Genomic DNA, 12,047 nt, shown 5'->3' with positions numbered 1-12,047 from the left:
GGATCCTCTGACCCATAAACAGACCTCATCATGATGACAATCCATTTCCTTCCCCCAATCATGGGAGAGGGGAGAATTGGGCCAATGACAAGTAGAGAGGGGCAGGCTCAGTTATGCCACGCACACACCCACTTCCAAAACACATAAAAAGAGACTGCTGGGACAGGTAGGGACATTCAATTCCATTTTCTGCGGGACGCTCTGCCGGGAGACTCCAGACTTCACATCCATCAATCTTCAGAGACCAGAAATTTACTTCAGAACTTAAAGCAAGGGCCTAAACCCACAAACTGAGAACTCTTCTCAGCAGGCCTCAGCATCCTTAAAATCATCTGCAAACTATTCCACAGCCGGGCGAGCTGTTTGAATTCTGTGCCAAGAACTTTTGCCGGAACCGCAGACCAGACCCAGAACGCTGTGAGCAGAACCAGAGATCCGGATCGCTGTGAGCAGAACCGGTGCCTGATTGACCCGCCGAGCAGGGAGAACCGCCGCCAGATGTGTTGACCAGACCCGTGACGAGGCCTATTTCAAATTTATATTGTGAGTACCTAGCAGAACTGTGCAGAACCAATCTCTTAGTTAAAATAATCTAATCCAAACTATTTTAACCTAATTAGAACAGCCTTCTAGAAATTGTGTCATCTGTCATTTGTAAAGCTGCACAACTGTCACCTGTCAATTTTGCAGCTGCAAGCTGTCACCTGTCATTTTGAGTTTTACTTTAAATCTGAAAATCTACCTTTATTAAATCGTCCGTATCTCTTGAACCGTTTGGGCTAGGAACGTGGTTTAACTTTCATTTTAAAGCTGTGGTTCTAGGCTTTCTACTCCCTATACTTTTTCCGCAATTACGAAATTTACCGCGATTTGCGATTTGGCTCAATTTCTCCACTTGTCAAAATAGCAGCTCCATTCTTTCCTTTGTTAAAATCCGTTTGCAACCTGGTAATAACTCATAGAGCATTGCTAAAGTGAGCCTGAACTAATACCAACAAGCATCTCTCACTCACCCTGAATCTCTAGAGGGAATTAAAATTAGTTAGCACATTTTCCCATCCATTGCCCTCACGTTAAAAGCATTTTGGGCCTGTGTTTCAAACTTCTACCTGTTTCCTCTAAGCTTGCTGGGGGGGAACTGAGTTCCGTATTGTATTTGATTGTATTCCTGAAGACTGTGTGTGTTACTTCCATCTCCTTGCATTGCATATAGGGGGGGGTGAATTGCCACCAGGGGAAAAGTGAACATATTATCTCTTGTGAAACCATATCAGTTTATTTTCTGTACTGCATTTATTCCACCTTGCATTTCCTTGAAACCATAAAGCATTTCAGCTACCTCATCCTCTATACTACTCCTAAGTAATCAAGTGTACCACTGTAACATTACCCATTGTGGATCCACATCATATGTCTCAGTGTACTATCAGATATTAATTTATTATAAAAGTGTGATAGATATATATTGTTATATTTCTCAAATAAACCTTTTACATTTGCAAAACAAACCTAATTCTTGGCTCAGTGGGGTCAGGGGGATTCTAAGATGGGGGTGTTATACAAGGGTTGTCATCCAGAGTACTCAACTGGACATAAAAATACATCAATAAGGGTTTTCCTCAGCATCCCAGACTAGGCATTGACTTAGCTGTAGTGTTGAAGTGAAGCCGCTTAACAAAGGTCAGTGCAGTGGGCAACACCCCCGGCATGGTCAACGATTGCCCCAAAAGGTGGGATGACCTGCGGCTGAGGGTGCGGAACATTCTTTCGGCAAACCGTGCCCATGCCCTGGAGACCGGAGGAGGACCAAGTTCTCCAATTAAGCTCACACAGTGGGAGGAAACATTTGCAAGCATGATTGGCCCAGAATCCATAGAAGGCGTAGGAGAGATGGAGTGTGGCGCCACGTCTTCTGCTGATGGAGGTGAGTGTCCAAAGTAAAAACTACAAAGCCAAATGTGATTAAAGTCAATGCCAATGTCTGTCCTAAGAGTGACGCCATAGTCGGCCACACACACACGCCCTGTAAAGTATGCCGAAGCAAGTGAGACACATGCCGATGCCTGGTGCAAGGCCGTAACGCACATGACACATACCACACAAACTAGGAAATCCCATGAGGCACACACCGTGCATGACCTAAATTGTGAGCATGTCAGACAGCACAGTACCTGGCCAAAATGAGTGACACCGACATATGGCTGCATTTACCACCCATGTATAAAATGACGTGCCGTACCCAACCCAAATGCCTATTACCCACAATTGTGTGGATGTGCATTCGTACCAATGTATGTATGATGCCTATCTAAACCTCACTCATGCCGTCCCTCTCTTTCACCCCCACAGGCAGTGAGCATGACAGTGAGGAGGAGGACACCCCCCAGTACAGGACAGCAACCGTCCCTCCACATCCAGGGGCCAAGCCAGGGGGTGCCAGGTCCCACCAAGGAAGCCAACACAGGGACACATCCCACCAGCAACAACAAGGCCCGTGGAGGTGACACCACCCCCACCCACACCCCTCACTGCACTACCTGCAGTCACCTGTCCAATGCTACGTTCGGAGGAATCCAGTGTTGCTGGGGAAGTGGCAGCCATGGCTCCCCTCGCAGTCGAAGACAGCCCCTATGACATCTGGGGCACCATTGAGGAGGACTCTGTGGATGCTGTACACAACTCAGCACAATTGGCATCCCGCAGGTATCCATGAGTGACACTGTACATACCAACACACTGGAGCAGCCAGGGCAAGAACAGACCCAGAGACATCTCAGTCCCGTAAACAGTCCCGGCGAGGATGAGCAGGCTGGGCATGCCAGCCAGATCCCCAGCAGGGCCGCTGGTGCAGTCGCAGGAGCACAGCGGGCTGACTAGCTCTCTGCCCTAATTTCGGAATTTGTGCAGGACAATTGGCAGGCCAGGGAGGAGTGGCGCGCGGATTTGAGGGCACTGGGCCAGTCCATCAATGATAACACAAACCGCCTCTGTGAGGTGCTCGGCCGCATAGCCGATGCTTTGGAGGTAGCTGTTCCCACCCAACAGCCTCAACATGAGGACACACCGTCCACAAGCAACTCTACACAGACCAGCCCGCTCTGCTGGTCGCTCCGTGCACTGCGCCGACGGGACATGCCTCCGTCTGGCTCCGGGAGCGCTGAGTGACTGTACTGGCAGCCTCATGTGGGCTCTGCGCGCCCTATGGGACTTGTGTGGGGGAGTTGTAGGGGGAGGGGGTGAGGGTGTGTGGGGGAGTTGTGGAGGGAGGTGGAGGGGGTGAGGGTGGTGGAGGGTTTGTTATTCACGTTAATATTATTACTTTCAATACACCGGTTGTGTTACAAAAAAAGAACCAGAGTGGACATTCATCATTGTGCATGTGTCATTTAATCTTGCACAGTGCATAGTGTACATGTACCCCCACACCCAGTGCACTATGTCCTACCATTATGTCACACTCTACTGATGTGTAAGTCAGGAATATTGTGCAATCACTGACTGGCGCACAGCACGTCCCTACTGTGCATCGCCACCGTGATGAGGTCCTGCCACATCTTCATCATCCCCTTCTTCTTCATCAGGTGGCAGGTGTGCCATGTCAGGGGGCAGGGGCACATTCCGGCAGATGCACATATTGTGCAGCATTACACATGCCATGGTGATCTTGGCCACCTTCTCATGTCTGTAGAGGAGTGCCCCACCCGACCAGCTGAGGCAGCAAAATCGTGCCTTCAACAGGCCAAAGGTCTGCTCAATTACGACACGTGTACGGGTATGGGAACGATTGTAGTCCTCCTCGTGCCTGTTCTGTGGATTTCGGACAGGGGTCAGGAGCCACGGCTTCAAGGGATAGCCACCATCACCTGCATAGAGGGGAATGGAGGTAAATGTTCTGTACTAGTCTCACATGGCTGCAGGTAATTTGTGCCCACATGCACATGTCCCTGGATGCATTGACCCAATTTCAGGTCCCGCTATGTGTCCTGTGCAATGGACTAATGGTGTGGGTTGCATCTTCAAGATGATTCATGGTGTGCATTGACATCTTGTTGCAGGTGCATCATATATGCATACAACAGTGTTGGAGTAAAATTAGTGATGTGTTGTGTTCTGTGAGATTTAGTAGTAGGGAGCGTTGGCTGTAGTCTGTACAATATTGGGCATTCTGCACTGATCATTTCCATGATGACATGCAGCACTCCTATGGGTGTGCCAAACCAGTGACACACTGTGGAATCCCTGGTTGGCTCAGTTCAATGCACTCCCAGGGATGATTGTCCTGTGTGATGATATGCTGGAGACAGCAACATAGTGCATGTGCACTGCATGGTGCAGGATGGCCTTACGGTGTGTGAGGGCTGCTGATGAGTGGTGCGTGTGTTGTAGGATGTGGGCTGGTTACCTGTTAGTCATGTAGTGATAGGTGTCGGCCTTACTTAATCACTATGGGATTTGGGTGTCATGTACCGTTTCTGAGGCTTTGGGGCACAGTATTCGGTGATGTGCACATTGTGCACTGACATCAACATTCCCACCCAGGTGGAGTATGCATCCCCCCCTTCCCACCCAGGTGAAGTATGCACCCCCCCTTCCCAACCAGGTGGAGTATGCATCCACCCACCTCACAACCCCGATGCACTGCCCAGTCAGGCAACTCACCAAGCAGCCAGGCACGTCGTCCAGCATGTCGCTCCATGAAGCGTGGTAGCGTGGAGTTCCGCAGGACCATAGAGTCATGAGTTGATCCAGGATATCGGGCACAGCGATGTGCGATGATCTTGCTGGCATCGCATACCATCTGCACATTGATGGAGGGGTATTGCTTGCGGTTGCGATATACCACCTCCATGGCATGCGGGACACCCAACTCCACGTGGGTGAAGTCGAGGGCACCTACACAATTTGGCATGCCTGCCAGTGCATGGAAGGCAACTTTTGAATCGAGTAGTCCCTTGTGTGCTTGAGGAGGGCATCCAGCACTTGGTTCAGAATCCAGAAAAATAAGGGTTGTGATATGCCATGCATGTGCCCCACTGTGTGCTGGTAGGTGCCTGTGGCAAGGAAGTGGAGCACAGACCATACCTTTCAGTAGAGGGGGGATGGCGGTGCGTATTTCTATGAGGCTCACTATGTCGTTGTGTATCAGGTCCACTATAGTGGTGATGGTGTCCGGTCAAGCCGGTACAGGGTGTGGATCTGCTCAGGGGTTAGATTGAATGGACTGGCTCTGATGCAAGGGATTGTGGGCTGCCGGGGAAGGTAACGGTGGCTGCACTGGTGGGGCATGCTGGGCCTGTCTCAACCTCCTTCTCCTCCTTCTCCTCCTGTGTCTCCTCTGTGGTGGCGGCTGTTGTTGATGTTGAGGCATTGCAAGCAGGGCGTCCAGCTCCAATAATGCTACTACTATTGGAATCATCTTGGTGTGGGAGGGGGTGTTGTGTGTGGGTGTGCTCCTTTTGTACTGGCCCTGACTCCATTGCCTCCACCTGTGCTGATTGTGTGCACCTGTGGCACTTGGAAACACTGCTCAGGGCTCTTTATGTCTGGTATTTATACCATGCCGGTATGCACTTTTTCCGCCTTCATGAGGCCGTTATTTGCATGTCCGCCTCAATTGTGATCTTCTCTGGTTTACGGCATGCCACTAATGCCGGTATGGTGTGTCGTGTGTGTGCGCCCAGACCGCTATTTACGGCATCATACTTTACAATGTCGTTAATAGCGGTCTGGTTGGTCAGAATAGCCCGTAGCGGTAGACGATGCCGGTAATCCTTTACCGGCATCGTTTTTACCTTACCTCCAAACTCGATATGAGGGCCAAAGACTCTGAACCATTGACTTTGGCCCAGGCCTATTGAGAAGAATTCCTGGTTATAGGTAACTGAAACCCTTTGCCCTGCCTGCAAATGTGTTTTGGCTGTCAGTTATTATAAACTTGTCTTTTTACCCCTTTATTAAGTATCTGAAGTGCCATTTTACTCCCACTCCAGTGGAGCTAAACTTGTTCATTTACTTACCGGTTGTGTATTTTTGGTTTATTAGTGTGTGATATTGAGCTGCTCTTGCTAGTGTCATATTTTCTAACTGATTGAGTAAATAAATGTATATTCTTTTACCAAGAAACCTTGGTTAAGTGTTTGTTTGAATCACTGTATTAGTTGGTCCTTTGTGCAACTTGTTCTACTGCTCACTTAAACTCTTGAGATAAGTCTGGCTGCTTAGCCATCGCCACCACTTTATTGTGTAGCGGAAATTGTGCTTACACTTGTAGTCCTAATTGCATGTAGTGCTCCCAAAGGGTACTGCATGTGATTCTGCCTAATACAGGGGATGGGTGGGGTAGAGAGACGTGGGTGTGGAAGAGAGGGTATGGGGTGGTCATTTTTTAAATGAAAATATATTTGATAAAAAGGGCTTTCATGTCACCCTTCATATAGATTATTATGATGATATGGATCAACGATAGTTGGCGGTGTCAGTGTGTTTGCATAGTTTTTAAATTTCTCCTGCTACAAATTCAATTCCATTCTCGCCCATCTACACCCTTCATCTACTAACTTAAGAGCACTCTGCTTCCCACAATCATTGTCCATAAAATAGTTTTTTGGGAAGAGTGCTCAATATAGGCACTGCTTCTGCAGACATCCACCCTGGGCTGCTGCTGGTTCCAGGGGCATGGCAGTATATCACTTTGTTGCAGAGTGCACAATCAGAATTGAGCAATCATTGAAAAGTGCAGGCTGCTGCAAACCAGTATGTAGCCTAATACACTTCTACATCACTTCCAACTGAAGCAAATGGTCAAGCACAACACACTCACCGTAGGAAATAACCCATCGCAAAACACAGAACACAGAACACAATATCAACAAATGTGTCTTGGCAACCGATGATAACTCATTCCACACAAGGGGTTCCTGCCTCCAGCTTTTTCAAAGTGACGGACAAATTGCTGTATTGCCAGGCGTGAACTGGATGTGCAAATGTGATGTTCCTTCTTTTGGAAAAATGCAGTGAAGATTTAGGGGCTTGATTCATAGAATTATTTGTGAGGAAAATATGGTATTGTCCATCAAACTGCGCGCAAATCCGAATTTGTCGATTCATGGAATCAAATGCGCTTTACTTATCCTGGACTTGCGCGGAGTTCACGTAGGCTCGGTACGTCTCTGTGAGCCGTCGAGGGCCTTGTGCAACACTCCCAGCAGAGCGTGCACATGGCTTGCGCAGAAACCTCTGGAGGGTGCAGAACACCAAAAATGGGGAAGAACTTGCTGTTCCGAGGGAGAACCTGCGGACAGCACCTCGCACGCCCCCAATTACGCAGCATGAGACGTATTCATGGAATCAATTGCGCAAACTGTCGGCTCAGAAATAGCCACACAAGTACTTCATACTATCTGCCACCCGAAGGCAGGTGTAAGTACACTTGTACATAGGAATCTCAGCGCAGAGGTGGGGTTGCATGTCGGATATAGAGGTGTGTGTACACAACCGGGGCTCCAATCTAAGTTAGGGGTGCGCATACAGAGTTTAGCGGAGTGCAGGAACGGTTTACGGGGGTTTGCACGCAGATTTCCTGAGTAATTAGCAAGTTACTTTTTTTTATACGCATGTTGTCGGGGTGCCGGATCCAGTTATGGGGGACCCCGTGCAGTGTCCCCGAGATGCAAGGCTGATTGCGGTGGAGCCCACACACTGTTTGAGGGGCACGTGTATTCACTCCTGGTGGAGCATGCAAGGGTGGCGGTTCTGGCTGTTTATGCTTTGCGTATGGGCATGTCGGAGGCTTTCCGTCTTCGACTTGCGATTATGTTTACTTTGTGTGGTAAATTCCATCAATATGTGGGGCACACATTTTTCTTTCTGCGCTCAGGCTTGCCCAGTGCCCTTTTCAGCACATGGCCCATGTGGGAATTCTGCACACATTTCCAAGAATCAGCCCTTGACAAACACAAACCAGGTTGATAAGGTCCTTCTGATACACTTCTTTGAAGAATGTGATGTGTTTTATTTGTATACGTCTGGTCTGACAGGTCTCTAGCTGCATGAATTTGACACGCAACATCTTTTTGAGTGGATAATCAGGTCAATCTTAATAATGCTGTGCAATTTACAGCAGAGCAATTTTCAGATTTCACTTTTGTCTTTTTAAAGGTGTTGTTATAATGGATTTCTTCACTTCCAGATGTAGCTGTGTGCTCTAGCACATTGAAGCATATTTTGTGCTAGATGGAATTACAAATAATGATCTCAGACCAAATAATCGGACAGACTCAAGGACTATGGCAAAGTACTACTTTTTTCTCATTTAGTAAAGTAGAGAGAACTGGCAGACATCAGACTGATGCATGCACACTCACGTAGTAGCTTCATTACATAGAGATATTAACATATGTCATCTATGACGTCATTCTGTGTGGCAAACTATAACTATTGCATCATCTCTCATCGGTCAGCTATAAGCCAACGTCTTCCATTTGTGGTTGACCTTGTAGCCTGCTCACTGCCCTGGAACATTCCAGGAAGTATGAGCACCCCCCCTATTTTTCATCTGAGGCTCTAATGAATAGACCTTGTCTTCACATCTGAAGAGACGAATGCGTTCATTTCAGACTCTTATTAATAGCTATTTGATTCAATTTTGCAGGGTGCTGTTACTCCTCTTGGCCTCTAGAGACTTGCTCACTCCATCATGGATAGACTTCATACACTTTTAATTGTCCAATACTTTGGCTGTTGCAGATGTTTTCTTCTTCTTTAATCTAAGAGAAATTTGCTCTTCGTTCATAGCATATCTTGGTTAGCTCCCCTTGTGCATTGCAATTATTCCCTAAAATTCCATCCTTGATCCTTTGACAACATAGCCTTCCTGTTATTCTGCACACAGAGCTTTCAAGCCTCTCCTGATTCTGCAACGTTGGTCCGTCTCTGCGGTAGCTTGGTTGAATTCGACATGAGCCAGCGTTCAATTTCCTATCATAGCCGTCCTTGCCACCTTACATGTTCCTCTATAGCATGCCTCTATATGTTTCCTTTCTACCATGCATTACTGCGTATTTACAGTTACTGACTAGTAAGTTACTCATCTTCTTTATATTCACAATTACTTTAGCTTTAGGTACATGTTTCTCTTGTTGCTTCAGTTACATTATCACTGTTAATTATTTCCATATTGTTTCAGAATAGGCTTATTCATCCTCTTCATGACATCACTCTTCCCTCGTCAGATTTCTCTTTAACGTTCCATGATGTTCATAGATGCCTACTGACAACCTTCCATGTTGCATTCTTCCACACGTTCAGTGCAAGAGTACATTCTGTATGTCTGTCTGAGTGCATAATTTCTCTCATACACTCAAAGTGGTATAGTGACGATACAGGGGGTCCTATTTACTGCTCTTCTCTTACTGTTCCAGTATGATGGCGGTGCGAGGGCGGAGCTAGGTAAATGCATCCACTAGCTCCTCTACAGCTGGTCTTTCTGGAGTGCAGCACTCTGAAACCCAATAAGCGCCATCAGATATTTTTACACTGGATGGCTGATCCTGACCCGTGTTGGGATTCTGAACACTTTACAGTGTTGAACCATTCAAGTAAAGTGGTAGAGGGCCCGGTCCTGTTGGAGAAGTTGGTGGTGGGTCTGGTCCTGTTGGAGAAGTTGGTGGCATGCTAGAAGGACTCAGTAAAAAATGCTAATGATGAACAAAGTCTTAGTGAAACTGTCGGTTTCCTGCTTTTGGGCAACTGCAATATCTCCCTGTCTAGTTCCAGGCAACCATGTCCAAAAGGAATAGTGTTTTTACTTCTGGAAAGAAACAATCTCACAGGACTTTGGCAAGGACCAGCTTTCCTTCTGGTGCTAGAAACAGAGGAACCTCTGTGGATAAAGCTGCTACTTACGTTAGTATCACCTTTGGAAAGAATACAACTATTACTGTCACTAGTGAAGCTGTAGTTGCATGAGCCGGCATCACTTGTGATACTTGTGCATGACCAGTAGTCACTACTGCTACTGCTGATGGAGCCGTCATCACTGGAAGCAGTACTGCAAGAGCCCTCATTACCCACGGTTGCACTACTCAGATTGCTGACATCATATATGAACATTTCAGAATGGCACTGGCACCTAAATTGAAGGTTTCAGTTGATAGAGGCAGCAAGAGCCTGCCTCAGAGTCAGCTTTATCTGTATAGTATTTGTAGCAGTGTCACGTAACAGTCGATTAAAATGATCAGGACCATTACTCTCCAGTTCCCAGCAAAGGAACGGCGTTGCTCCTTCTGATTGCAAAGTGCAATCTTAGCCGCCTCGCCATGTCTTCTGCCCGACCATGCTACTTGGTGAACTCTGCAACAGGGCTCCCACTCTGGGGGCCAGGTAAAGGCAACTGCACACACTGCTGTTATGGAATAGGAAGGGCTTATAAACAACTTGAAAAAAGTTCACAAAACCCCAGAATTTATTTTGAATGCATTGGTGAAAGGTCTTTGGCTGTCTGATCAAAAGGTCACCAGGCAATAAATAAGAGAAGCTTTGAGACTGCAGTTTCGAAACCTTCAACAACCGGCTCTAGATTTCAGCGACCTTTAAACCCAACTCAGCAGAAGGGCAAAGGCTGGAAGACAGCCAATGTTGTTTCAATTATTCTTTGTCCTGTTTGCATCAAAGAATCCTAACCAGGAACTGCAAGCTTCAACCATTTCAATTTTACACTACTCTTGCTGCAGCCACACAGATCCGAGGCCGCTACTTGAACCAGTGTGTCTCAGCGCTCTTCAGCCCTGCACGTCCCTTAATATTTTGACCGTGGGTAGGGTTACTGGAAGTTTCTAGGATTGAAGTCCTGAATAATTGAGGACCAAAGCAGCACAGTTTCTAAATACTAAAGTCGACAAGGCATGGTTCTATCAACAATACAAATGCTAAGTACTATGCTTTTCGAACTTTAATCCTCAGAGAACTCATTAAAGCACAGTCGAAAATGGCAGAAGCACAGCTCTCCTTGGAAAAACAATTCCCAGCTGGTGGTTCAGCCATTTCATCGCCAAGCGTTGGCAAGTTGCCATGCCAACACCATAGACTGCAACCAAACTCTTGTAGAGGGAGTAGGGATCCTAGAACCACTCCCCTCCCCACCAAGTTCATGACAAGATGAAAGGCCAGAAAAAACTGCAACCACCCATTCTATTTAGGTAGCCTCTCAGCCAGCCATACAGATGAGCTGCGGTACAAATATATCCATGAGTGAATGAAGAGCTACTGGCCATGGTCAGAGACACCTATATGGACAGCCTGGACTAAACACCAAGAAGCCATATTGCTGATGTCGTTAGAGACACCACGACATAGCAGCGTTAGACATGAAGCTCTCGTGCAATCCGCACTGGGCGGGCGGCACACACATACACTTGAATACATGAAGAACACAAGCGTACAGTTCTATAGTTAGAGGACAGATACATATACATATTGTCATTGCTTTTAATATTTTGTAACTAGCCAAACGCAGTAAGGTAGAAACCGCAAGGCACAAGAGATCCTAATCGAGCTTGCTGAGGCTTAAAGCCAACAGTTGTGTGGACATACAGGAGTATACATGGAACGTGATCAAACCACATATAGCTAACTTATAGAGAATGTAGTGTAACATGGGCAATGTAGAAACCGCATTACAAGGTGTAAGAGAATTACAGCAGGCCTCAAATTATTGATCAGGAGACAAGCTGAGCCTATTCAGGTTGGACAAGCTGCATGACGTGTGAGACAGAACCCACAGCCAAAGTTAAAGAAATATGAAGATATGTTTTAATCCCCAGACGACAAAGGGACCAGCTGCAAAGAAGTGGAATAAATCCTCATAATTCAGAGTTGCAGAGCTCAATTTCGTGGTCTCTAGACATGTGATGCAGCTGAAGCAGACAATGGACAGTGATCAGTGGTGGGAAGGAAGAGACGATCCCAGGCAGCCAGACGCAGGCTGCAATAAGTATGCAACACAGTGCAACAAGTGTTGCGGTGAGTGGGACATGGTCTCACAAGGCAAA

This window comes from Ambystoma mexicanum, chromosome 5p, assembly GCF_040938575.1.
Source record: "Ambystoma mexicanum isolate Mex_15411 chromosome 5p, UKY_AmexF1_1, whole genome shotgun sequence".
Taxonomy (NCBI): domain Eukaryota; kingdom Metazoa; phylum Chordata; class Amphibia; order Caudata; family Ambystomatidae; genus Ambystoma; species Ambystoma mexicanum.
The sequence above is the reverse complement of the archived record's forward strand: the minus strand, read 5'-3'. Positions refer to the sequence as shown.